At 36.3% G+C, this 26563-nt stretch overlaps 1 protein-coding gene across 4 annotated transcripts in view; it reads right to left on the bottom strand.

Annotated features, from left to right (window-relative positions):
- SSH2 (slingshot protein phosphatase 2) overlaps positions 1-26563 on the bottom strand; it is a 250487-nt gene that overhangs the window by 121932 nt on the left and 101992 nt on the right. The gene's annotated exons all lie outside the window — the stretch shown is intronic.

Below are 26563 nucleotides of genomic sequence, written 5' to 3'. Positions count from 1 at the left end.
GAAAGAACCAATCAAAGCTCCATTAATAGAACTAAGCAATGAAGAGATAGCTAACCTATCAGATGCAGTGTTCAAAACACTGGGAATCAGGATGCTCACAGAAATGGTTGAGTATGGTCACAAAATAGAGGAAAATGCGAAGGCTATGAAAAGTGAAATAAAGGAGAATGTACAGGGAACCAACAGTGGAAGAAAGGAAACTGGGGCTCAAATCAACTGTTTGGAGCAGAAAGAAGAAATAAACATTCAACCAGAACAGAATGAAGAAACAAGAATTCCAAAAAATGAGGAGAGGCTTAGAAACCTCTGGGACAACTTTAAACATTCCAAAATCCAAATCATAGGGTTCCCAGAAGGAGAAGAAGAAGAGCAAGAAATGGAAAATTTATTCGAAAAAATAATGAAGGAGAACTTCCCCAATCTGGCAAAGGAAATAGACTTCCAAGAAGTCCAGGAAGCTCAGAGAGTCCCCAGAAAGTCGGGACCAAGGAAGCACACACCAAGGCACATCATAATTACATTACCCAAAATTAAAGACAAGGATACACATTCTTTCAAATGTACACAGAACATTTTCAAAGATAGACTACATGACAGGACACAAAACAAGCCTCAACAATTTCAAGAAAATTGAAATCATACCAAGCATTTTCTCGGATCACAAGGGACTGAAACTAGAAACCAACCCCAAGGAAAAAAACCCAAAACACTCAAAATCATGGAGATTAAATAGCATGCTATTAAACAATGAATGGGTCAAGAATGAAATTAGGGAAGAAATCAAAAGATTTCTGGAAACAAATGAAAATGAACTCACAACCCAAAACTTATGGGACACAGCGAAGGCAGTCCTGAGAGGGAAGTTCATAGCAATACAGGCATACCTAAAAAAGATAGAAATATTTCAAACAAACAACCTAACCCTATGTCTACAAGAACTCAAGGAACAACAACAAAGACAGCCCAGAGCAAGTAGAAGGAAAGAAATAACCAAGATCAGAGCAGAATTAAATGACATAGAGACTAAAAGCACAATTCTAAGGATCAATGAATCCAAGAGCTGGTTCTTTGTAAAGATAAACAAAATTGACAAGCCTTTAAGCAGACTCATCAAGAAAAAAAGAGAGAAGACCCAAGTAAACACAATCAGAAATGAAAGAGGAGAGATTACAACTGATACCACAGAAATATAAATGATTGTAAGAAATTACTATGAAGAACTGTATGCCAAGAAATTTGAAAACCTAGGTGAAATGGACACATTTCTAAAAAAATATAATCTTCCAAAACTCAATGAAAAAGAAGCAGAAAGCCTGAACAGACCAATAACAGCAAAAGAAGTTGAAGCAGTAATCAAAAAACTCCCAACACACAAAAGCCCTGGGTCAGATGGTTTTACAGGAGAATTCTACAAAGCATTTAAGGAAGAGCTAACCCCTATCCTTCACAGACTATTCCAAAAAATCCAAAAAGATGGAAGGCCCCCAAACTCTTTTTATGAGGCCAACATCATCCTAATTCCAAAACCAGACAAAGACACAACAAAGAAAGAAAACTTCAGGCCAATATTGCTGATGAACACAGATGCTAAAAACCTCAACAAAATATTGGCAAACTGCATCCAACAACACATTAAAAAGATCATACACCATGACCAAGTGGCATTCATCCCAGGGATGCAAGGATGGTTCAATATTCACAAATCAGTAAATGTAATACATCACATAAACAAAAGCAAAGACAAAAACCACATGAGCATATCAATAGATGCAGAAAAAGCATTTGATAAGGTACAGCACCCATTTATGATAAAAACACTCTGCAAAGTGGCAACAGAGGGAGCATTCCTCAACATAATAAAGACCATATATGAGAGACCTACAGCCAACATCATACTCAATGGGCAAAAATTAAAATCTTTTCCACTAAGATCAGGAACAAAACAAGACTGTCCACTTTCACCACTTCTATTCAATATAGTACTGGAAGTTTTAGCCACAGCGATCAGACAAGAAAAAGAAATAAAAGGCATCCAAATCAGAAAGGAGGAAACAAAACTGTCACTGTTTGCAGATGACATGACAGTGTACATAGAAAATCCTACAGACTCAGGCAAAAAGCTGATTGACCTAATAAATAAATTTGGCAAAACAGCGGGATACAAAGTCAATATCCAGAAATCAAAGGCATTTCTGTACACCAAAAATGAAACAGCAGAAGCAGAAATCAAGAAAAAAAATCCCATTTGAAATAGCAAAAAGAAAAATAAAATACCTAGGAATAAACCTCACCAAAGAAGTAAAAGACCTGTATTCAGAAAACTACATAACATCGAGGAAAGAAATCAAGGAAGAACACAAACAAATGGAAACCTATACCATGTTCATGGATTGGAAGAATTAATATCATCAAAATGTCCATACTACCCAAAGCAATTTACACATTCAATGCAATACCTATTAAAGTACCAGTGGCTTATTTCACAGACATAGAACAAACACTTCAAAAATGTATATGGAACCATAAATGACCCCAAATAGCTGCTGCAATTTTGAGAAAGGAGAGTAAAGTAGGAGGGATCACAATACCTGACACTAAACTATACTACAAGGCCACTGTAATCAAAACAGCCTGGTACCGGCATAAAAACAGGCACATGGACCAATGGAACAGAACAGAGAGCCCAAAATAAACCCAAGTCTCTATGGTCAATTAATATTTCACAAAGGAGGCAGCAACATAAAATGGAGTAAAAATAGCCTCTTCAACAAATGGTGTTGGGAGAACTGGACAGGTACGTGCAAAAAAATGAAACTAGAGCACCAACTTACACCTTATACAAAAATAAATTCAAGGTGGATAAAAGACTTAAATATAAACCGTGACACCATTAAAGTCCTAGAGGAGAACGCAGGTAGGAAAATCTCAGATATTTCATGCAGAAACTTTTTTACTGACATGTCCTCTAGAGCAAGGGACATAAAGGAAAGAATAAACAAATGGGACCTCATCAAAATAAAAAGCTTCTGCACAGCTAAAGAAAACAGTATCAAAATAAAAAGAGAACCAACTGTATGGGAAAACATATTTGCCAATGATACCTCAGACAAGGGTTTAATCTCCAAAATATATAAAGAACTTACATGACTCCACTCTAAGAAGACAAGCAACCCAGTTAAAAAATGGACAAAGGACTTGAACAGACCCTTCCCAAGGAAGACATACAGAGGATCCAAAGACACATGAAATGATGTTCAATATTGCTAGCTATCAGAGAGATGCAAATTAAAACCACAATGAGATACCACTTCACACAGGTCAGAATGGCCATCATAAACAAAGCCACAAACAACAAGTGCTGGAGAGGTTGTGGAGAAAAGAGGACCCTAGTGCATTGTTGGTGGGACTGCAGACTGGTGCTACCACTATGGAAAACAGTATGGAACTTTCTCAGAAAACTAAAAATGGATCTGCCTTTTGACCCTGCAATTCCACTGCTGGGACTATATCCTAAGAACATTAAAACACCAATCCAAAAGAACCTATGCACCCCGATGTTCATAGCAGCACAATTTACAATAGCTAAGTGCTGGAAGCAACCTAGTTGCACATCGGTAAATGAATGGATAAAAAAACTATGACACATTTACACAATGGAATTCTATGCAGCAGGAAGAAAGAAGGCGCTCCCACCCTTTGCAACAGCATGGATGGAGCTGGAAAGCATTATGCTAAGTGAAATAAGCCAGGCAGTGAAAGACAAATACCACATGATATCACCTTGAACAGGAACCTAAACAACAAAACAAATAAACAAGCAAAATATAGTCAAAGACACTGAAATAGAGGACAGGCTGACAGTGACCAGAAGGGAGAGAAGAGGGAATTTCAGGGGAGAATGGGAAGGGTTTACAGGAACAAATTTAAAGGACACATAGACAAAAATTAGGGGGAGGGTGGTAATGGGAGGGAAGTGGGGAGGGATGGGTGGGCGGGCTGGAATGGGAGTAAAAGGAAGAAAACTGTACTTGAACAATGATTAAAAAAAAAAAGACAAGGAGAGAGTCTTAAAAGCAGCAAGAGAAAAGGAGACAGTTACCTACAAAGGAGTTCCCATAAGACTATCAGCTGATTTCGCAAAAGATATGTTTCTGGCACAAAAGGGCTGTAAAGAAGCATTCCAAGTCATGAAAGGCAAGGACCTACATCCAAGATTACTCTATCCAGCAAAGCTTTCATTTAGAATGGAAGGGCAGATAAAGTGCTTCCCAGATAAGGTAAAGTTAAAGAGTTTATCATCACCAAGCCCTTATTATATGAAATGTTAAAGGGACTTATCTAAGAAAAAGAAGATGACCAAAAATATGAATAGCAGCCCTGGCTGCTGTGGCTCAGTGGATTGAAATCTGACTTGTGAATAAAAGGGTTGCTGGTTTGATTCCCAGTCTAGGGCACATGCCTGGGTTGTGGGCCAGGTCTCCAGTGGTGGGCATGTGAGAAGCATCACACATTGATGTTTCTCTCCCTCTTTCCCTTCCTCTCTCTAAAAATAAATAAATAAAATCTTTAAAAAATATGAATAGTAAAATGACAACAAACTCACAACTATCAAGTAAAACTGAAAAAACAAAAACAAACTCGGCAAACAACTAGACCAGGAACAGAATCACACACAGAAATGGAGATCACTTGGAAGGTTATCAGTGGAGAGGGGGAAGGTACAGAGAATAAGAAGCATAAATGGTAGGTACAAAATAGGCAGGGGTTGGTTAAGAATAGTATGGGAAATGGAGAATCCAAAGAACTTATATGTATGACCCATGGACATGAACTAAGGAGGGGGGGGGGATGCTGGTCGGAAGCGGGGTGTAGGGCACAGGGGAAGAAAGGTGACAAAAATTGAGACAACTGTAATAGCATAATCAATATATTAAAAAAATTTAAAAATGAAAAAAGTAAATGAAATTTTTTGAAAAATAAAAATATGTATTTGGTTTTATATGGACATAAAATTATGATCCTAGCTTGAGAAGAAATCAGTTTATGTTGATAAAAATGAATATTAGTAAAAATATTAATAATAGTTTCTACTTGCTGAGTATCTATTACTATGTGATAGGCTTAACCTTTATATCTCAAATCCTTATGAAAACCTGTAAAACAATGTTTCTAATACAGAATTGAGGGAACAGACTCCAAGAAGCTACATATCTTTTCCCAAAGCCCAAAAGTGGATGAAAAGTATGGTTCTGTATTCATTCCTTCTACAAAAAGTTACTGAGTACCTTTGTGCAAGAATTCAGGGATATAATCATGAACAAGATTGAAATTGTCCCTACCCTCACTCAGTTGTAACTGGTGAGAACAGATAACAAATAATGTGTAACAGTAGTAGTGCTGGACATGCTATGAAAGAGAGGCAAAGTGTTCTGTTAGAATATGAGGTGAGAATATTTCCACAGAAAAGTAAGCATTGTAAGCAAAGGTGGCTCATAACCTATTATGTGTTTTAAACAGTTTCTAAATTTCCTGATCTTTTGTTGGGTGTTTCAGCTGAACAGCTGTTTTAGGGCTGGGCTAGGTCATTGATAACAGGTCCTTTCTTCTCTCTCCAAATGGCTGCTTAGCTTGTGGAAATTCCCAGTGAATAGTTGCCACCAGAACAGTCTGCCAGTTATGTTATTAATACGTTCTTTCTGCCTCAGGATGGTGGAATAGTAGTGAGTCAGAGAAGCAAGTATATGAGTCTTTGCTTAATAAATATTCATTGAATGGATCAAATAAGATGATCAGGACCTTTAAACAGGGTTCTCTAAATGGCACTCAGTGGCTGTGACTTTATGTAATCATCCAGGTTGAATCAGACTTGACCTAGTGACACAGAGCTCCTATTTCTAATTTAATACTAGATTTGTACTAAACAAGAACTTTATTGGTATCTAAAGTTTGCTAATTTCTCTTCATATTTTTCCTCAGTATATGATCTTAATTCTTATATGATATAAAGGGTGTTAGTCATTGTACAGAGTTAGAGAAATCAGGCTGTGAGTTTGTGAAATAAAATGGGAAAGAATTTAGACAAATACTAATGTAAGTACCATCACTTTACATGTTGCCATAATATTTGCTGCTCAATATCTGTCAAAGCTTTCCTATGAACTATTTTATTAGCTTTTTAAACAATTATACAGGATAGATGGGCATGTGTCCTCATTTTACAGATTAGGAAACTGAGGTTTAGCATAGTAAGAGGTGAGACAAAACTAAAATCAGGTCTTCTTGCTCTTAGTTCATTGCTCTTTGCCTCTATTACACTGCTGGTTGTCTACACTTCCCTTGATGACCCCTTTGTATATATAAAAAGAAAATCAGCCCTGGCTGGCGTAGCTCAGTGGATTGAGCGCGGGCTGGGAACCAAAGTGTCCCAGGTTCAATTCCCAGCCAGGGTACATTCCTGGGTTGCAGGCCAGAACCCTCAGCAACCGCACATTGATGTTTCTCTCTTTCTCTCTCCATCTCTCTCTCTCTCTCTCTCTCTCTCTCTCTCTCTCTCTCTCTCTCTCTTTCTCTCTCTCTCCCTCCCTCCCTTCCCTCTCTAAAAATAAATAAAATAAAATCTTTAAAAAAAAATCAACACTAACTAGTCAGGAAAGTTAAAACAGAACTGATTTTAAAAATATGTATAATCTCTATTATATTTCTTTTCATTACCATTTAGTCTCCTTATACACCCCTCCCCGCAACACTGTTGTCCATGTCCATGAGTTCTTTTTCTTTTTTGCTCAATCCCTCCACCCTCTAACCTTCTCCACCACAACTAGCTGTCATCTGTTCTCCATCTATGAGTCCCTCCCCTTTTTCCTTGTTAGTTCAGTTTGTTCATTAGATTCCAAATATGAGTGAAACCATATGGCATTTGTTGTTCTCTGACTGGCTTATTTCACTTAGCATAATGTTCTCCAGGTCCACCATACTGTTGCAATGGTTAAGACTCTCTTCTTTTGTATGGCTGAGTAGAATTCCATTGTGTAAATGTCCCATAGTCGGTTTATCCACTCATCTGTTGATGGACACTTGTGCTGCTTCCATATCTTGGGGATTGTAAATTATGTTGCAGTGAACATATGGATACCTGTTCTTTTGAATTAGTGTTTTGGTTTCCTTCAAATATATTCCCAGAAGTGGGATCATTGGGCCAAAAGGCAGATCCATTTTTAATTTTTTGAGGTATCTCCATACTACTTTCCCACAGTGGCTGCACCAGTCTACATTCCCACCAACAGTGCCAAAGAGTTCCCCTTTCTCCACATCCTCACCAGCACTTGTTGTTTGGTGATTTATAGCACTTGTTTGTTGATTTATTGATGACAGCCATTCTAACAGGTGTGAGATAGTATCTCACAGTGGTTTTTATTTGCATTTCTCTAGTGATTAGTCACATTGAGCATATTTTCATATGTCTATTGGCCATCTGTATGTCCTCTTTGGAGAAGTGTCTATTCAGGTCCTTTCCCATTTTTAAATTGGGCTTGTTGGTTTCTTTGGTGTTGAATTTTGTAAATACTTTATAAATTTCGGATATTAAACTCTTATCAGATGTATCAGTAAATGTGTTCTCCCATTCTGTGCATTGTCTTTTTATTTTATTGACAATTTCCTTTGCCGTACAAAAACTTTTTAGTTTGATCAAGTTGCATTTGTTTATTTTTTCTTTTGTTTCCCGTGCCTGGGGAAATGTATCCCATAAAATATTGCTACAAGTCATGCCTGAGATTTTGCTGCCTATGTTTTCTAGGATTTTTATGGTTTCGGGTCTAACATTTAAGTCTTTGATCTACCTTGAATTTATTCTTGTGTGTGGTATAAGAAGGTGGTCTAGTTTCATTTTTCTGCATTTATCTGTCCAATTTTCCTGACACCATTTATTGAATAAATTATCTTTAGTCCATTGTATGTGCTTGCTTCTTCTGTCAAATATTAATGACTATAAAGGTGTGGGTTTATTTCTGGGCTCTCTATTCTGTTCCATTGATCTATGTGTCTGTTTCTATGTTAGTACCAAGCTGTTTAGATTACTATGGCCTTCTAGTATAGGGTATTAGATAGTGTGATTCCTCCAGCTTTGTTCTTCTTTCTCAGGGTCACTATTGATATGCAGGGCATTTTGTGGTTCCATATAAATTTTTAAAATATTCATTCTAGTTCTGTGAAATATGTCATTGGAATCTTGATAGGAATTGCATTGACTCTATAGATTGCTTTGGGTAGTATGAACATTTTAATGATGTTAATTTGTCCTATCCATGAACATGGTATGTGCTTCCACTTATTTGTATCTTCTTCAATTTCTTTCTTCAGTGTTTTGAAATTTTTCTAGTACAAGTCTTTTACATCCTTGGTTAGGTTTATTCCTAAATATTTTATTCTTTTTGAAGCAATTGTGAATAGAATTGTTTTCTTAATTTCCATTTGTTAATTTGTTATTGACATATAAAAATGCAACTGATTTCTGAATATTAATTTTGTATACTGTTACTTTGTTGAATTCATTTATCAGTTGCAGTAGTTTCTTGGTGGAATCTTTGGAGTTCTCTATGTACAGTATCATGTCATCTTCAAATAAAGACAGTTTTACTTATTTCTTCCCAATTTGGATGCCTTTTATTTCTTCTTGTCTGATTGCTGTGGCTAGGACTTCTACTACTATGTTGAATAAGAGAGGTAAAAGCAGACATCCCTGTCTTGTTCCAGATCTTAAGGGAAATGCCTGTAGTTTTTCCCATTGAGTATGATGCTGGCAGTGGTTTTGTCACATATGCCTTTATTATGTTCAGGTATGTTCCCTTTATTCTCATTTTGTTGAGAGTTTTTATCATAAATGGGTGCTGGATTTCATTAAAAGCTTTTTCTGCATCTATTGATATAATCATGTGGTTTTCATCCTTTCTTGTTTCTGTGGTAAATCATTTTTATTGATTTGTGGATATTGTACCATCCTTGAGTTCCCAGAATAAATCCTACTGGATCATGGTGTATGATCTTTGTGATGCATTGCTGTATTCAGTTTGCTAATATTTTGTTGAGGATTTTTAGCATCTATGTTCATCAGTGATATTGGTCTACAATTTTCTTTCTTTGTAGTGTTTTTATCTGGTTTTGGTATTAGAATAATGATGGTCTTGTAAAATGAGTTTAGGAGCCTTCCCTCCTCTTGAATTTTATGAAATAGTTTGAGAAGAGGAGGTGTTAGTTCTTCTTAAAATGTTTGGTAAAATTCACCTGTGAAGCCATTTGGTCCAGGGCTTTTGCTTGTTGGGAGTTTTTTTTTTTTTTAATTACTGCTTCAATTTCATTTGGTGTAATCTGTCTATTAGGATTCTGTGATTATTCCTGATTTACTTTTGGAAGATTGTATGTTTCTAGAAATTTATCCATTTCATCCAGGTTGTCCAGTTTGTTGGCATATAACTGTTCACAATATTTTCTTACAATCCTTTGTAATCCTTTGGTGTCAGTTGTTATTTCTCCTCTTTCAATTCTGATTTTATTTATTTGGGTCCTTTCTCTTTTTTTATTGATGAATCTGGTTAATGGTTTGTCAATCTTTTTTATCTTTTCAAAGAATCAGTCTTGGATTCATTGATCTTTTGTACCATTTTTTAGACACTTTTTCATTTATTTTTGCTCTGATCTTATTTCCTTCCTTCTATTCACATTGGGTTATATTTGTTGCTCCTTTTCAAGTTCCTTTAAGTGTGGAGTTAGATGGTTTATTTGAGCTTTTTCTTATTTTTTTGATAGGCCTGTAATGCTATGAATTTCCCTCTTAGGATTGCTTTCCTAGTGTCCCACAGATTCTGGATTGTTGTGTACTCATTTTAATTTGTTTCAAGGTATCTTTTAATTTCCTCCTTGATCTCATTGTTGACCCACTCATTGTTTACTAACATGTTATTTAGCTTCCATGTGTTTGCATGTTTTTCAGTGTTCTTCTTGTGGTTGATTTTTAGTTTCATAGCATTGTGGTCAGAGAATATGCTTGATATGATTTCAATCTTAAATTTATTGAGACTTGTTTTGTGTCTTAGCATGTGGTCTATTATAGATAAAGTTCCATGTGCACTTGACAAGTATGTATATTTTGCTGCTTTGGATTGAAACACTCTGAAGATATCAATTAAATCCATTTAATCTAGTGTGTTATTTAAGGCTGCTGTCTCTTTGATTTTCTGCCTGTAAGTTTCATCCACTAAAGTCAATGGGATGTTAAAAATCCCCAACTATGGCTGTATTTCCATTGATCTCTCCTTTTATGTCTATGAAAATTTGCTTTACATATTTAAGTGCACCTGTGTTGTGTGCGTAAATGTTTACTAGGGTGGGTTACATCCTCTTGTTGGATTGTTCCCTTTACCATTATGCAGTGTTCTTTGTCTCTTGTTATAGCCTTGGTTTTAAAGTCTATTTTGTCAGATACAAGTACTATTATCCCAGCTTATTTTTCTTTTCCAATTGAATGACTTATCTTTTTTCAACCCTTTACTTTTAGTCTGTGTGTATCTTTTGATCTGAGATGGGTCTCTTGGAGGAAGCATATACATGGGTCTTGTTTTCTTATCCATTTAGCTACCCTCTGTTTTAGTTGGAGCATTTAAGGCATTTACATTGAAAGCGATTATTGATAGATATGTATGTACTGCCATTTTGTTGTTAGACTATTTTCCTCTTTTTTTTTCTTTCTCTTTTTCCTTTTCTTCTTCTTAAAGCAAGCCCTTTAACATTTGTTGCAGTATTGGTTTGGTATTAACAAACTCCTTTAGCTTTTTCTTGTCTGGGAAGTTTCTTTTCTCTCCTTTGAGTTTAAATGATAGCCTTGTTAGGTAAAGTAAACTTGGTTGTAGGTCCTTGCTTTTAGTCACCTTCAATTTTTCATGCTACACCCTTCTGGCCTGAAATGTTTCTGATGAGTAATCAGAGGACAATCTAATTGGTGCTCCCTTGTGAGTAGCTAGCTACCTGCTTTTACTTGTGGCTTTTAGGGTTCTCTCCCTATCTTTAAGCCTTGTCATTTTAATTATGATGTATCTCAGTGTAGGCCTCTTTGTGTCCAACTTATTTGGGACTCTGAGCTTCCTGGTCTTGTGTGACTTTTTTCTTCATCAGATTAGGGAAGTTTTTGGTTATTATTTCTTCAAATAGGTTCTCAATCCCTTGCTCACTCTCTTCTTCTGGTATTCCCATGATGCAGATGTTGTTACGCTTCATGGTGTCCAAGACATTTCTTAAGCTCTCCTTTTTTTTTTAAGTTCTTTTTTCTTTTTGCTGTTCTGCCTGATTGTTTGTTTTCTACCTTGTCTCCCCAAACACTCATTCAATACTCTGCTTCATCTAACCTACTGTTTATTTCTTTCAGTATATTATTTATCTCAGATACTGCATTCTTTATTTCTGACTGGTGCTTTCTTATGGTTTCTATGTCTTTTTTCATGCTGTTGAGTAATGTTATAATCATTACTCTAAATGCTCTATCTGATAAATTGCTTACTTCCATTTCACCTAGTTGTTCTTGAAATTCTCTTGTTCTGTCATTTGGGGTCTATTTCTTTGTCTTCCCATTTTGGCTGCTTCTTTGTGTTTTCCACTTTAGATGATAAACTAAGCAGCTGTTAATCAAATCAGTTGTTGATCTAATCTGTCTGTAATTAACAGTCAGGTTTAAGCACCACTGGGCAGGGCTATTACTTCCCCTCAGACATATGCCATTCAGAGAGGAGTACTCTGCCTCAGAGAGGTGGCTCCTGCAGTATGATAGATGACTCAGCACATGTATCCTGGCAGCTCTTTCCTCAGTTCTCTCCCCAGAGCCACTAACCCCAGACTCTCCTCCAGCATCTTTAGTCCATTCTTTCCTCCTTTTTCTGGCACCCAGGGTAAGTAGTGGCAAAGAAATTTTGTGCTTTGCCCCTTTCACAGGCTCTCTGCATCTCCAGCTGTCCTCCCTGGCTGACAGAACCCCTACTGCTTTTCACAGCTAGAAAAGCTGTGAACACAACTATCTGGGTTCCTTTCCAGCTCTGGTGGTGTAGGCTGGGGAGGCCAGCTTGGGGTTTAGACCCCACACTTCTCAGAAGAAACACCTCAGCTGTTGGAATATCCCTCTGGCACTTCAGCTGCCACATGTGGGAGCCCAGCCAGCCCTCTAGAGTCTCCTCTGGACTGCATACCAGTCACATTGTGCTGAAGTGTTTTTTTCTCTCTGTCCATAGTTGTAAGGCTTCTCTCCAGCTAGTGTTCAGTTGGTTATTCAAGATAATTTCTCTACAATTTAATTGTAATTCCAGATTGATCCTGGGAGAAGCTTAGTGTAGCTTTCACTTACCCCTCCACCATCTTGTATCTCAAGAACTGAATTTTTATCTATAGAAATATTATAATAAAGATAGAAAGAATAATAATATAATCTAATTCCCAGCCATTACACAGGTATAATAGAAAATACAGTATTTGTATGCCTATAATTTATATACATTTCCTGTTTAATCATAATTTAAAGAACAGATGCTGCCTTGTGATGAATTTTCATTTTTACCTGGGAAATCTTGTTTTTCAGAAATCTTGTTCTCTAATCAATTGATGAACATATGGCAAACATTTTGAACTCCTTTCAGAATAATATTCTACAAATAACACTACTATTCAACATATTACTTCTAGTAGGGGAGAAGGGTTTTCAGGAACTACTATAAAGGACACATGGACAAAACCAAGGGGTGGAAGCAAGGGAGGGAGGTGAGTTTGCCAAGGGAGGGAGGTGGGTTTGCCTGGGGTTGGGGGAAGTGGTAGGGAGAAAATGCAGACAACTGTAATTGAACAACAATAAACTAATTTAAAAAAAACATTACTTTTAGTAAATGCTCTTTAATATCACTTTGAAAAAATTCCCCATTAGATGGTTTACTTACCATCTTTTGAGATAATTACATATGAATGTTGAAGTGATATGGAATTTGATGATGGTGGCAACTGAGAGTTCATTTGTGTTATAATAGGAAATCTTTTGATATCTATTTCCTTTAAAATTATTTAAAACATAAACACACACAGGTGATATATACATACATACAAACACACATATACATATATGTTATACATCCATAATTTTTCTTACTCTGAAATATATACTTATGTGTGTGTACCCTATATACACACATATGTACATGTATAAATATTTCCAGGTAAGAAAAGTCTGCAATCTATAATGTTTCAACCCACAAGCATAAGAATATAAGAAAAACTTGACCTTATATTGAACTCAGCAATTCTGAATTAAGTGTTCAGAATAAACCTTTCTTAGTAGCCTCTTAACCTTTCATCCAAAACAAATAACTTATAACAAAAAGGAAAATATATTAACTTTATTAATTTTTTAAGTTCCCTGAATATTTCCTGGAGGAAGGTGAGACTCTAATTTGGGGGGTTGGGATGGGAGGGTCAGGAAATGGAGAAGAAGAATGAGCAAATCTTTGGTTCTTATTTGCAGGCTGTTTCTTTAAAAAAATGAAGTTAATTACGCCTTTTATTTAATTGAGAAAATCCTATTGGGAAAGATAACAGCTCTATGAAAAGTTAATCATTCAATCTTAGATTACTTTTAAAGTTGCAAGATGCCTACTTCTACACAAGCTTCCCTAGTTTCAATTCATACACATATTTGTTTACTCAGTAATTTAGTAACTAGGTAATGCAGGCCTATTAGTTGCCAGAGCTTGGCCTGTACCTTGGGAGTACAAAAAATGAGAAATGCTTGGGAGTGGACAGCCTAGAGAAGAAACAGACAAGAGTGTGAAAAGTGAAGTCTTTTCTTAGAAAGGGATCTCTGAATTGTTATGAACTTCCATTGCTAATTTTATTCATTGAATTAATATAGAACAGACCGTCAAAATTCAACACAGTTTTAGAGCAGGAAAGACAGCAAATTCACTGAAACGTTTTCATGAGTGAGTGAAATGTCTTTTTTGATATATAGTTGTCTTTTATTTTTGTAAGTTATTTGTTGCTGTTGAAAGTCCTTAATGTAGTGGAGGTATGCCTTCTAACTCATTTCCAAGGTTTCTTTGGCTGCATTGTTTTGTGGGCCTTATCCTGAGATAAAATCACTTGATAGTCTTGCTAAATTTGGTAAGCCAACACAAGTCATCAGTACCCTATCTCTGCCCTTGGGTTTTTCACAACATGGCTTTGGTTTTAATTTTATATGTGATCTGGAAAAAGCTCTTAAAATGCTTCAAAAACTCTATGGTAAAGTAAAGACAGCAGGCCTAACAGGACTTTGGATCATGTGCAGCATCCAGGATCAAGCTCCAGTTAGTAGAATCTACACATTTGCCTCTATGGACTCCTTCCAGCAGCAGATTAGCACAATTTTCTGTGGACATCACTTGGAGCATTGCTGTTCCCTAGCCCTGAGGGTTAAAGTCCAGTTCAAGACTGAGGGAGATTCTATTGGTGACGTTAGCAAAAAGTGGTAGCCTAAAGCCAGATACTTCCCAGGGTTGGTCCCTTTCATAGGTCTGTGTAAATAAAGTACAAAGTTGTTGAAGGTGCTTTTTGAGACTGCCATGATTTAGTCAGTCATTCAAGGTGATAGACCTATGGAATATGCTATTCCTCCAATACTTTGGATTTATAGGATCTGTGAGCTGAATATATATCAAGACCTTCTTTATATTAGATGAAAAAAAAATACTCTGCTATTCTTAGGAGGCATGTCCCATTCACAGTCTTTAGCTCAAAGGATTTACCACTGATCTCAAACTTTTTCAATAGAGGGCTATATTCATAAAGACCCAAGCAAAGAAGGCTTTCCATGCAATGGCCACCACTGTGATGAACACTCCAGTTGTTTTACAGACCCATCACACAAAGGCCTAGTTGATAATAAGAGGTAAGTCTAATTTGGTTTATTTCCATTTCAGAACCAGTAATTGTGTTGTCCACTTGCCTTATGACATTGGCTTCAAGATCTCTGAGGCCTTGGTTGAGGTCTTTGGCCCAAATCTTCTGGATCCTGATGGAATGAACAAAGACTAACACAAGAAGTTGCAGCTCATGTAGCTGAAGAGGTACACCTGGATTGTCATGAAGAGTATCGTGGAGGCATCGCATCCACATGTAGAACACTGGAGATGATGGTAGTGGCTGTGAGGTAAATCCCTGGCAATGTCGTTTTTTAAAAAAGATTAACTTTAAAAAGAATATTTGTGTAGTGCTTTGCAATTACTGAAAGTAGACTTTTTAAATTAAAAAATGTACAGAAACCTTATATTGGACTGTAGCTAAAATTCACTGCTATTATCAGTTATTTATTGATTAGATATTATAACTACAGCATCTATCTAGTTCTTAAGGGAGATGCCCCCTTGTTTTTAGTCTATTTCTCCTTTTAATTCTGTAATTTTTTGCTTCATACATTTTGATGGTTTTTTAGGTGCATAAATACAAGGAAAGAGTAGGCTTACAGTTGTGAGTAAGCAAAACAGTTTACTCATGTATCATTATTTATTAATCATTATATTATTTATTATTAACCTACTTCTGCTCACACCTGTACTTAAAATTATATCTTCTTTTGTTAATATGTAATATCCTTCTTTATCTCTAGTAAACATTTTTTTTTAGTTTGAAAAAAAATGGTTTAGTTTGAAAAATAACTGGTATTAATATACTCACCCCTGCTCTTTTGGTTACTATTTGCATGGAAATATTTTTTTCTATCATGTTACTTTCAACCTGTTTGTGTCTTTGAATCTCACATGAGTCTCTTGTAGTTGGGTCATGTGTTTTTATCCCCTAGGCCAATCTCTATCTTTTGATTGGAGAGTCTAATTGATTCACATTTAAAGTAATTACTAATAAGGAGGGATTCATTTCTGCTATTGTTTATTTGTTTTACATCTGCCTTTCCTTTTTCGGCCTCAATTCCTGCATTACTGTCTTCTTTTGTATTTAGTTGCTTTTTTTTTTATAGTGAAATGTTTAAGTTCCTTTCTCATTTCCTTTTCTGTAAATTTTGTAGCTCATTTCATTTTTAAAAACCCTCACCCAAGGATATGTTTATTGATTTTAGAGAGAGAGGAAGGGGGAGAGAGAGAGAGAAACATTAATTGGCTGCCCCCTGAAAGTGTCTTCACTGGGGATCGAACTTCTTGTGTATGGGATGACGCTCCAACCAAATAAGCCACCTGTCCAGGGCTATAGCTAATTTCTTTGTGATTACAATGGAGATTACATTTAACGACCTAAAGTTATAACACTCTAATTTTAACTTAAAACAGCTTAGCTTTAATAACATACAAAAACTCTGCTCCTTTACAGCTCCATCTCCGCCCCTTTTAATTGTCTTTATATACTGTGAAGTCTCAAAACATAAACTAATAATTCTTTAAAATGGATTTGTCTCTTAAATTATATGGAAAACAAGATTTGGAGTTAGAAACCAAGGTTTCAGTATACTAGCTTCTATACTAGTAACTTTTTAAAAAATGTATTCATTTCTTAAATCAAAAAGAAAACAAAAATACAGTTACAAACCATTGTTATAATACTAGTTTATATAATTACCCATGTATTTATCTTTATTGAGATCTTTATTTTTCCACATGGCTTCTAGTTGCTGTCTGGTGTCCTTTCATTTCACCTTGTGAGAAGCCCTTGAGCATTTCTTACAGGGCAGGTCTAGTAATCACTGACTTCCTCAGCTTATGTTTATCTGGAATGTCTTAATTTTTCTTTTACTTTTAAAAGGAAATTTTTCCAGATATAGAATTCCTGGTTGACAATTTTTTTTCTTTTAGCACTTTAAATATACTGTCCCACTGTCTTCTAGTCTCCAAAGTTTCTAATGCAAAATCTGGTCATAGTCTTATTGCAGATCTCATGTATATGACAATTTGCTTTTCTTTTGTTGCTTTTAAGATTCTGTCTTCACCCTGGCTGGCGTAGCTCAGTGGATTGAGCACGGGCTGCGAACCAAAGTGTTGCAGGTTTGATTCCCAGTCAGGGTACATGCCTGGGATGCAGGCCATGACCCCCAGCAACCGCACATTGATGTCTCTCTGTCTCTCTGTCTGTCTGTCTCTCTCTCCTTTCCTTCCCTCTCCAAAAATAAATAAATAAAATCTTAAAAAAAAAGATTCTGTTTTCATCTTTTGAAAGTTTGATTATAATGTGTCTCAGTGTGGGACTTCTTGAGTTCATCTTACTTGAAGTCATTGGATTTCTTGAATATTTATATTCACATCTTTCAGCAAATTTGGGAAGTTTTTAGCCATTATTTCTTCATATAGACTCTCTCCTCCTTCTGGGACTCCCATGATGTGTTCTCTTAATGGTGTCCCATAAGTCCTTTAGGCTCTGTTTGCTTTTCTTCAGTCTTTTTTCTTTCTGTTCCTTAGACTTGAAAATTTCCACTGTCCTGTCTTCAAATTTGATGATCCTTTCTCCTGTCTGCTCAAATCTGCCTTTGAATCCCCCTAGGGGATCTTTCACTTCAGTTATTGTACTTTTCAACTTCAGTTCTTTTTCATTTCTTTTTAAGTTTTCTCTTTAGCAATATTTTCATTTTATTTACACATCATTTTCTTGACTTCCTTAATATCTTCCTTTGTTTTTTAAAAATTTTTTCTTTAGTTTTTTGAACATCTTTAAACAGTTATTTTAAAGTTTTATATAGTATATCTGCCATTAGGTCTTTTTCAGGGACAACTTCTGTTGATTAATTTTTTTCCTACAAATGTGTCATACTTTCTTGTTTCTTTGTATGCCTTGTGATTTTTTGTTGAACACTGGACATTAGAATCTAATAATGTGATAACTTTGGAAATCAGATTCTCCATTTTCCCCAGGGTTACTATCTTTTTATTTTTATTTTTTAAATTGCTGTAGGCTGTTTCTGTACCATGGATCAAACTGAGGTATAAACTTATGGACGTCTCACATAATTTCTGTGTCTCTCCCTAGGGCATGCATGGTCACTTTCTAATTATCCCCTCATATACAGTAGTTGATTCAAAAGTTCTAGTGTTTAATGTATGACTCCCAAAATGGGGAAAAGCAGAAAATGAAGGTGAAAAAAAGAGTACCAGCCCTGTAAATTGCTTAAGTGACTTCAGCTAGAGGGCGACAGTCTTGCAACAATGGGGGGAGGTGCAACAAATGCTGACTGCCTCTATTTTGGCACCTCTGTGGTCAGAAGAAGCAATCAGCTATCAGAGCACAGATCCCTAGTATCTGTAGGATAGGCTCCTTTTTTCCCATCCTGTCTTCCACAAGCTGTGTGCAAGCTGCTCCAGGAACATATGTGCATCTGCCTGACATGGGCTGAGAGTAGGTATCTACTAATGGTTGAAATTGACCACAATTTACCTTCCAAGTCTTCCCTTAGAAGCTGCAAGACCTCAACAGACTCCAGAGTTCTAAAACAGTAACATCAGACAGATTCTGCCAGTGCAATTTTTATCTAAATAGGGAGACAGATTCTTGGTATTTCCTATTCCACCATCTTCTCAGAATCCTCTGCCAACAGTGATACATATTTGATATTTTATTAGTCTTTGGGTTTTTATAATACATGAAAACAACATTTCCAAAACTTAGTTTTACAAAGTCAAGAATTGAGGGGAAATTTATTTCACCTTTTTGCTTGTTTGTTTATACTATAAATAATAACAACTAGGGGAAAAAGCAAAATTACTTACCTAGCTTTAAAAGATACACTTCATTTCATTAGGGATGCAATAATTAGATTTGCTTTTCAAATCAGATTTAAGAATGCCTTTCATAGCTACCAGCAGCAGAACATGTCAGATAAATATTAAAAAGAGTCTATAAATACATTCTTCAGAAACAAAGAGTACTTCAGTGAAATGAAAATTCTTACTCCTGCCAAGTGGCTAGGAAAAGAGCTTTCTTTAAGTATGCACATACCAATTTAAGGGGTTACTTCATACAATGGCAGAACTCAAGGACAAGAGGACAGCTCACTACACCCCCTTGTGGCCACACCCAAATGTTTGTAAAGTTTTTGAATCAGAAGAATAACCCACATGGTAAGAGGTAGAGATTTAGATTTCAGAAGGTCAAATAGCACAAGAGGTACAGTTTCAGTGTGTTCAGTTAGAACCTGTTTTTAATACATGGAAAGCTCTACTTTTGTAAATCAAACATATATAATATTATGAATATATCAACTCCTAGTCACAATGGACTTTTTTCTTTCCACTTAAACAAATTTTTTTTAACCCTCACCTGAGCATATGCTTATTGATGTGGGAAAGAAGGAAAGGGGGAGAGACAGAAACACTGACATGAGAGAGAAACACCCATCAGTTACCACCCATACATGCCTGGAATGGAAATTGAACCTGCAACCTAGGCATATGCCTTGACTGGGAATCGAACCTGCAACCTTTTGGTGTATGGGACAATGCTCCAACCAACTGAGCCACCCAGCCAATCTCCACTTTATTTATTTTTAAAGATTTTATTTATTTATTTTTAGAGAGGGAAGGGAGGGAGGGAGGGAGGGAGAGGGAGAGAGAGAGAAACATCAATGTGCGGTTGCTGGGGTCTACTTTATTTTTTTAATTAAAGTACAATGAGATACCATCTCAACAGTCATTAGGATATCCACTATCCAAAAAACCCAGAAAATAACCAGTGTTGTTAATGTTGTTAACAATGTCTTCAGACATTGAAACCTTGTACACTGTTGATGGGAATGTAAAATGGTACAGTATGGTGGGCCCTCAAAAAATTAAAAATAGAATTACCATATGATCCACAATTCTGTGTGTGTACTCAATTAAAAGCAGGGTCACCAGAAATTTGTACACCCATGTTCATAGCAACATTATTCACAATAGCCAAAAGGCAGAAAAAAACCAAATGTCCATTAACAGGTGAGTGGATAAATAAATTGTGGCATATGCTTACAAGGAAATACTATTCAGCCTTAAAAAGGACAAACATTCTGACACATGCTACAACATGAACAAACCTTGAGGACATTATGCTAAGTGAAATAAGCCAATCACAAAAGAACACATATTGTATGAGTCCATTTATATGAGGTACCTATAATAGTCAAATTATCAGCGATGAAAAGTAGAATGTTGGTTGCCAGAGCTGGGTTAAGGAGAGGCTGGGGAGTTTCATTTAATGATAACAAAGTTTCAGCTTTGGAAGACTTATCTCTAGGCTAAGATATTTTTTAACTAGAACATATACTGAGGTAGAGTACATCTGTCTTCTTTTCACAGCCAAAAGATGGACAATGTAGCACATTTATCATCCTTATATTTAAACGCACAAATTATTTCACTAAATAGGCTGGAATTAAATGAAGTCATATCTCAAAAGCAAAACATAAACAGAGCAAATACAAGATCAAAGAAACTTGATGAGGTATCAGAGACACAGATCTGGAGTAAAGATTTTTTCACAATGAATTAGTAACACAATACCATGGTGAAACTGTATCTTACACAAAGACATGCCCTGATTCATTTCTAGTAAAGCTATCATTTCTAGTATACATATCAACATTATTCTCCTTCATTCATTCCATAAGCATTTACTAATGCTAACTACATGCTAATTGCTGTAGATACTGAGATAAAAGACACAATCACTGTCCTGATGCTGCTGTCAGATGAAGAAATAATTGCCCTCCTCTAGCCATTTGCTTGCAACAGCTTTCTGGAGAGTTGTCCTGTCTCCTGTCATACTGTGTAACTGCCAGGTTTTTTCCTGGCAGTCATGGCATTCTTCTAGACACAGATAAATTCAATCAAAACTCCTCTGCTTGTAAGATATAGACAATTACTTCTTATTGTCCCTGAAACACATTAGCACCTACTTCCAGACTTCTGAGGATTTCCTTCCACTCTCCCATGGTTCTATATTTGGAATGCTCTTCTTTTCTCCTGTCTAAAGCCCATTCATTCAAGACTTGGCTCTTCCTAAAAATAAATAAATAAATAAAAATAAAAAAGACCTGGCTCCTTGAAGAGATTTTCTGAGACTCTGCTGGCCCACATTGCTCTTTCTCTACCCCATCTGCTGCAAACTTTGTTCTCAGTGCTGGGTTCGAAGTACCTTTAAGAAAATAATACGTTTTGAAAGGTGAAGAACCTTTTCAACAAGACAGTGAGTAATTCTTTATGTCTATAAAAGACTTAAGAGGAAGAAAGTAGGTTTAAACACAGGAGAGGTTTTGAGTTGAACATGAAAAATAACTTCACACTGAGTTATTAAAAATATAAAAATTGGCAACAAATATATATATATTGCTTGAGTTGGGGGGGCATAAAATGGTATTGAATGGCTTAAGCATTTGTTTGTCTTAAAAACAACCATACAGTTTCTCCAAGATCTTTGAGACTATGTTATTTTACAATGCTATAAATTGTTGCTGACCCATGGCTACTGTGCTGTACACCTGAGACCAATACAAAGTAATGCTGAAGAGGAACTGTAAACTGAAAAAACAAAATGCCTAAAAAAATTGCTGACCCCAAAGACAATTTCCTAAACGTCATTCCTTTCTCTTCACTTATACAATTCTTAGGTTAGAGTTGGTATACATAGGAATATACAAATTCTACCATAATTAATATATTGCTTTTCTAAATTTTGATCTAAAGTACTTTGTTTTCTACCACAACCATTCATCTTTTTAAAAAGATGTCTTGTGATGTATCATAGAATTATACCCCTGAAACCTATATAATTTTATTAACCAATGTGACTCCAATAAATGAAAAAAAGATGTCTTGGGATTTCAAAAATTTATTTCACTAGCATATTTTTTGTTCATTTTTATTTATTATCTTACAATTTTATTAGGTTGACTCATATGAGATAGCTGTTTATAGGTTAAAATGATTGAATATTGGCATGTTTTATGGTTTAGTTTTTATAGTTACCTCTTGGCAGTTCCCCAGTCAGCAAAGTGGGTCATCACACAAGAAGAAGAAAAGCTATGTGTTAAAAAATATGCAGAAGGAAGACTGGCATTGAATTTCATCCATTTATCTTTTGATCAAAAAAGCAATGATGCACAACTTGATTTTTAGTTCTGTAATTATGTTAGATTTTTACACCTATCTTCTGAGAAAAACAAAGTATTGTCAGAATATAAACGGGATAGAAGAGCTTGTTTGTTTGTTTTTAAATTGTAATAAAATACACATAACACTTCTGTCAACTATCCTTACCCTCCATATCTAAACTTTTTCTCTTCCAAAACTGAAACTCTGTACCCAATAAATAATAACTCCCTATTCTTCACTCTATCTCTGAGAATTTGCCTATTGTAGGTACCCCATATAAGTGGAGTAATACAACATGGATCCTTTTGTAACTGGCTTATTTTACTTAGCATAATGTCCTCAGGGTTTGTCCATGTTGTAGCATATGTCAGGATTTTCTTCTTTTTAAGGTTGAATAATAATAATCTATCACAAGCATGTGCCACATTTTGTTTACCCACTCATCTGTTCATGGACACTTGGCTGTTGTGAATAGTGCTGCAATGAATGTGAGTGCATGAATTTCTCAATATCCTGTTTTTAATTCTTTTGGGTATATAGCCAGAAGTGGAATTGCTGTATCATATGGTAATTCTATTTTTAATTTTTTGAAGACTCATCATACTTAACCATTTTATATTCCCACCAATAGTGAACAGGGTTTAAGCTCTTTACATCCTCAACAACACTTGTAATTTGTGTGTGTGTGTGTGGGGGGGAGGATAGTGGACATCCTAATGAGTGTGAGGTGGTATCTGATAGTTTTGATTTACATTTCCCTAATGATTAGTGATGTTGAACATCTTTTCATGTGCTTACTGGCCATTTGTTTATGATTGTCTTCTTTGAAGAAATGTCTATTCAAGTTCTTTGCCCATTTTTTAATTGAGGTTGTGTTATGGTTAATTTTATGTCTCAGCTTAACTGGGCCACAGGGTGCCCAGATATTTGATTAAATATTATGTCCCTGAGGGCTTTTCTGGATGAGATTAACATTTAATCAGTAGTTTGAGTAAAACAGACTGCCCTCTCCAATGTGGGTAGGTAGAGGAGGATTTACTTTCTCTGCCTGACAGTCTTTGAGCCAGTACATTGGTTTTCTTCTAACTTCAGACTTAGACTCAGACTAGAATTTTCACTATCAGCTTTCTGGGGTCTCCAGCCTGCATTTCTTGGGACTTTCCAGCTTTCATAATGGTGAGCCAATTCCTTAAAAAAATGTATCTATGTATTTCCTATTGATTCCATTTCTCTGGAAACCCTGACTAATATAGATTTTGGTACTGAGAAGTAGGGTACTTCTATAATGAATACCTCAAAATGTGGAGGTGACTTTGGAATTGGATAATGAGGTAGAGGCTGGAAGACTTTTAAAAAAAGATTTTTTCATTTATTTTTAGAGAGGGGAAGGGAGGGGGAAAGAGAGGGAGAGAAACATGGATGTGAGAGAAAAACATTGATTGGTTACCTGTCACATACCAACTAGTGACCTGGCTCACAGCCCAGGCATGCACCCTGACTGGAAATGGAACCAGTGACCTTTCAGTTTGTGAGATGATGCCCAACCCATTGAGCCACACCAGTCAGGGTGAGGCTGGAAGAACTTTCAGGTACATGCTAGAAAAAGCTGAGATTGCCATGAAGGGAGTATTAAAAAGTAATTCTGGTGAGAACTCAGAATGAAAAGAGGAGAGCTGGAAAAAAAGCCCTCCATATTCTTAGAGTACATAATAATCATGAACAGAATGTTGGCAGAAATATGTATAGTGAAGGTCATTCTGATGAGGTCTCATACAAAATGAAGAAGATGTTACTAGACATGAAGGAAAGGCAATCCTTGTTATAAAGTAGCAAAGGAGCTCTGGCTGGTGTGGCTCAGTTGGTTGGGTATCATCCCAAAGAGTGAAGGGTTGCTGGTTGAATTCCAGGTCAGGGCAAAATGTCTGGGTTGCAGGTCTGGTCCCTGGAGGGGGTGCATACAAGGAGCAACAGATCAATTTTTCTCTCTCACCTTGATGTTTCTTCCCCTCCCTTTCCAAGGAGGGAAGGAGGGAAGGAAGGAAGGAAGGAAGGGGAGGGAGGGAGCCTGGGAGGGAGGGAGGAAGGGAAAGAAAGAAAGAGAGAAAGAGAGAAAGAAAGAGGCAAAGGACTTGGCTGAATTGTGTTCATATTTTAGGGTCTTGTGGAAAATATAGCTTGTGAGTGATAAAACTGGATATTCAGCTCAAGAAATTTGTAAGCAACATGCTGAAGAAGCAGCCTAGGTTCCTCCTAACTCCTTATGATAAAACACAAGAAGAGAGACATGAACTGAAGGTGTTGTGAAGCAAAAAAGAACTAAAAAAAATTTGGAAAAATTTCAGCTTGTCCATACTGAAAAAAAAAAAAAAAAATGAGGGTATACTCTGAAGAGAATACCAAGAGTGTGTTGACCAACCACTTATAAGGAGATTAATGTGGGTGTGTACCACAGCACTAACTGGCCATTTCAATAGAAGCCAGGATTGGGATTATACCAGCAGAAATACTGCCAGCTGAGACTAAAGGAAGCAAAGAAAATGATTCAAAATGAAAGAATATGAACATGCATTATTCTTCAAGAGAAAGGGAAAAGGACCCTAAAGATGATTCAGAGATTATCCCACCACAGGGCTAGAGTGCAAAGGCCAAGGGCCAAGGCTGCCTCTTCCTTGGTTTCAAAGGGTGGTACCACTGACCAGCAGAATGCCATGTGGGTCAGCTCTTGGAGAACACTCCAAGGGAGTCAGAGGTGCAGGGCTGCCCCCATGGAAATGACACCACCACTCTAGTAACTCCTGAAAGGACCACAGCCCCAGTGGATTCAGAAGGCAAAGTATTGAACCAAAGAGGATTATTTTTGAACCTTAAGAGCTAATGGAATTTGCCTTGCTAATTAAATTTTGGACTTACTTGGGGCCTGTCACCTATCCTTTCTTTCCTATTTCTCCCTTTTGGAATGATAATTCTGTTCTATGACTGGCCTGCCATTGTATTTTGAAGTGTAAAACTTATCTGGTTTCACAGGTTCATAGATAGAGAAGAATTTGTCCCCAAGTCTCACCCATATCTGATTTAGATGATATTTAGATGAGACTTTGGACTTTGACATCTAGAGTTGATGCTAGAATGATTTAAGACTTTTGGGGCTGTTCAGATGAAATGAATATAGTTTGTATGTGAGAACATATATTTGGGGGGCAAGGGTGGAATGTTATGGACTGAAAGTGTGTCCCCTTCAATTCCATACATTGAAGCCCTAACCCCAATGTGATAATATTTGGAGACGGGGGTCTTTGGGAGATAATGAAGGTTAAATGATGTCATGAAGATGGGGCCCCCACAACAGGATTAGTGGCCATATAAGAAGAGGAAGAGACCAGCTGAGGACACAGCAAGAAGTCAGCTAGCTGTCTATAAGCCAGGAAGAAGGCTCTCATGGGAACCGAATCTGCTAGCACAATGATCTGGGACTTCCCAGCTTCCAGAACTGTGAGAAAAAAATGCCTGTTGTTTAAATGACTTGGCCTATGGTATTTTGTTACAAGAGCTCAAGCCAACTAAGACAGGTTTTTTGTGTTTTTTTTTGTTTGTGTCTTTTGTTGTTGAGTTGTAATAGTTCTTTTAATATTCTGGACCTTAGACCTATATATGATTTTCAAATATTTTCTCCTATTCTCTGGGTTGCCTTTTCATTGTTTTCTTAAAGGTATCATGGTTTGGGCTAATTATATTAAAAGATTACTTTTAACTTACGACTTTTGCAATAAATGGTATTTGGTTAAAATAAGAGATCATTAATGAAACATCTTCTTTATTACCTGGAACTGGCATTAGTTTAATAATATGCTATTTACTATTCAGTTTCATACCACAAACCACAATTGAACCCACAAACTGACAAGATGAGTTTAGGCATGCTCAAACAAAAGACACTAATTCCATGCTGGTTTATTCTGTGGTAAGTATAATGCCAGACAGAGAATGCCAGGATAGCAGCAAAGCACACAAAAATCAACCTCTTATACACCATCTAGCTCCAAGGAGCATGCATCTGGCACTTAGGAAGAGTTTCTTTGTTTTGAGTCAGACTAATGCGATTGGATTTAGAAATAGCCTGGGAAGCACTCAATGTAATTTTTTGGAGCAACAATTATCTCCATAGATGCCAGGTCAGTTTGTAAAGCTTAACATCAACACAAAGATCTTTAAAACTGGCCTGCTATAAAACTTAAGAATCCTTTGGAATTCTTTTTCATTCAAATGGAAATAAGGTTATGATATATCTGGTAGGCATTCAGCTCAAATTTCTCCTAGTTTCTCCCTTAACCTTATGCAAAAGAATGACACTTTACTATCAGATCTTCCCTAGGAGACATTAAGCTTAACCCAAAATCTTCGTGATAACCAAGATAGGAAAACTATTGCCAATAACCCCAGTAACTGATGAAAAG

Source organism: Phyllostomus discolor, chromosome 8 (genome assembly GCF_004126475.2).
Source record: "Phyllostomus discolor isolate MPI-MPIP mPhyDis1 chromosome 8, mPhyDis1.pri.v3, whole genome shotgun sequence".
Taxonomy (NCBI): Eukaryota; Metazoa; Chordata; class Mammalia; order Chiroptera; family Phyllostomidae; genus Phyllostomus; species Phyllostomus discolor.
Note: the sequence above shows the minus strand (reverse complement) of the source record. Positions and strands in the feature narration are given on the sequence as shown.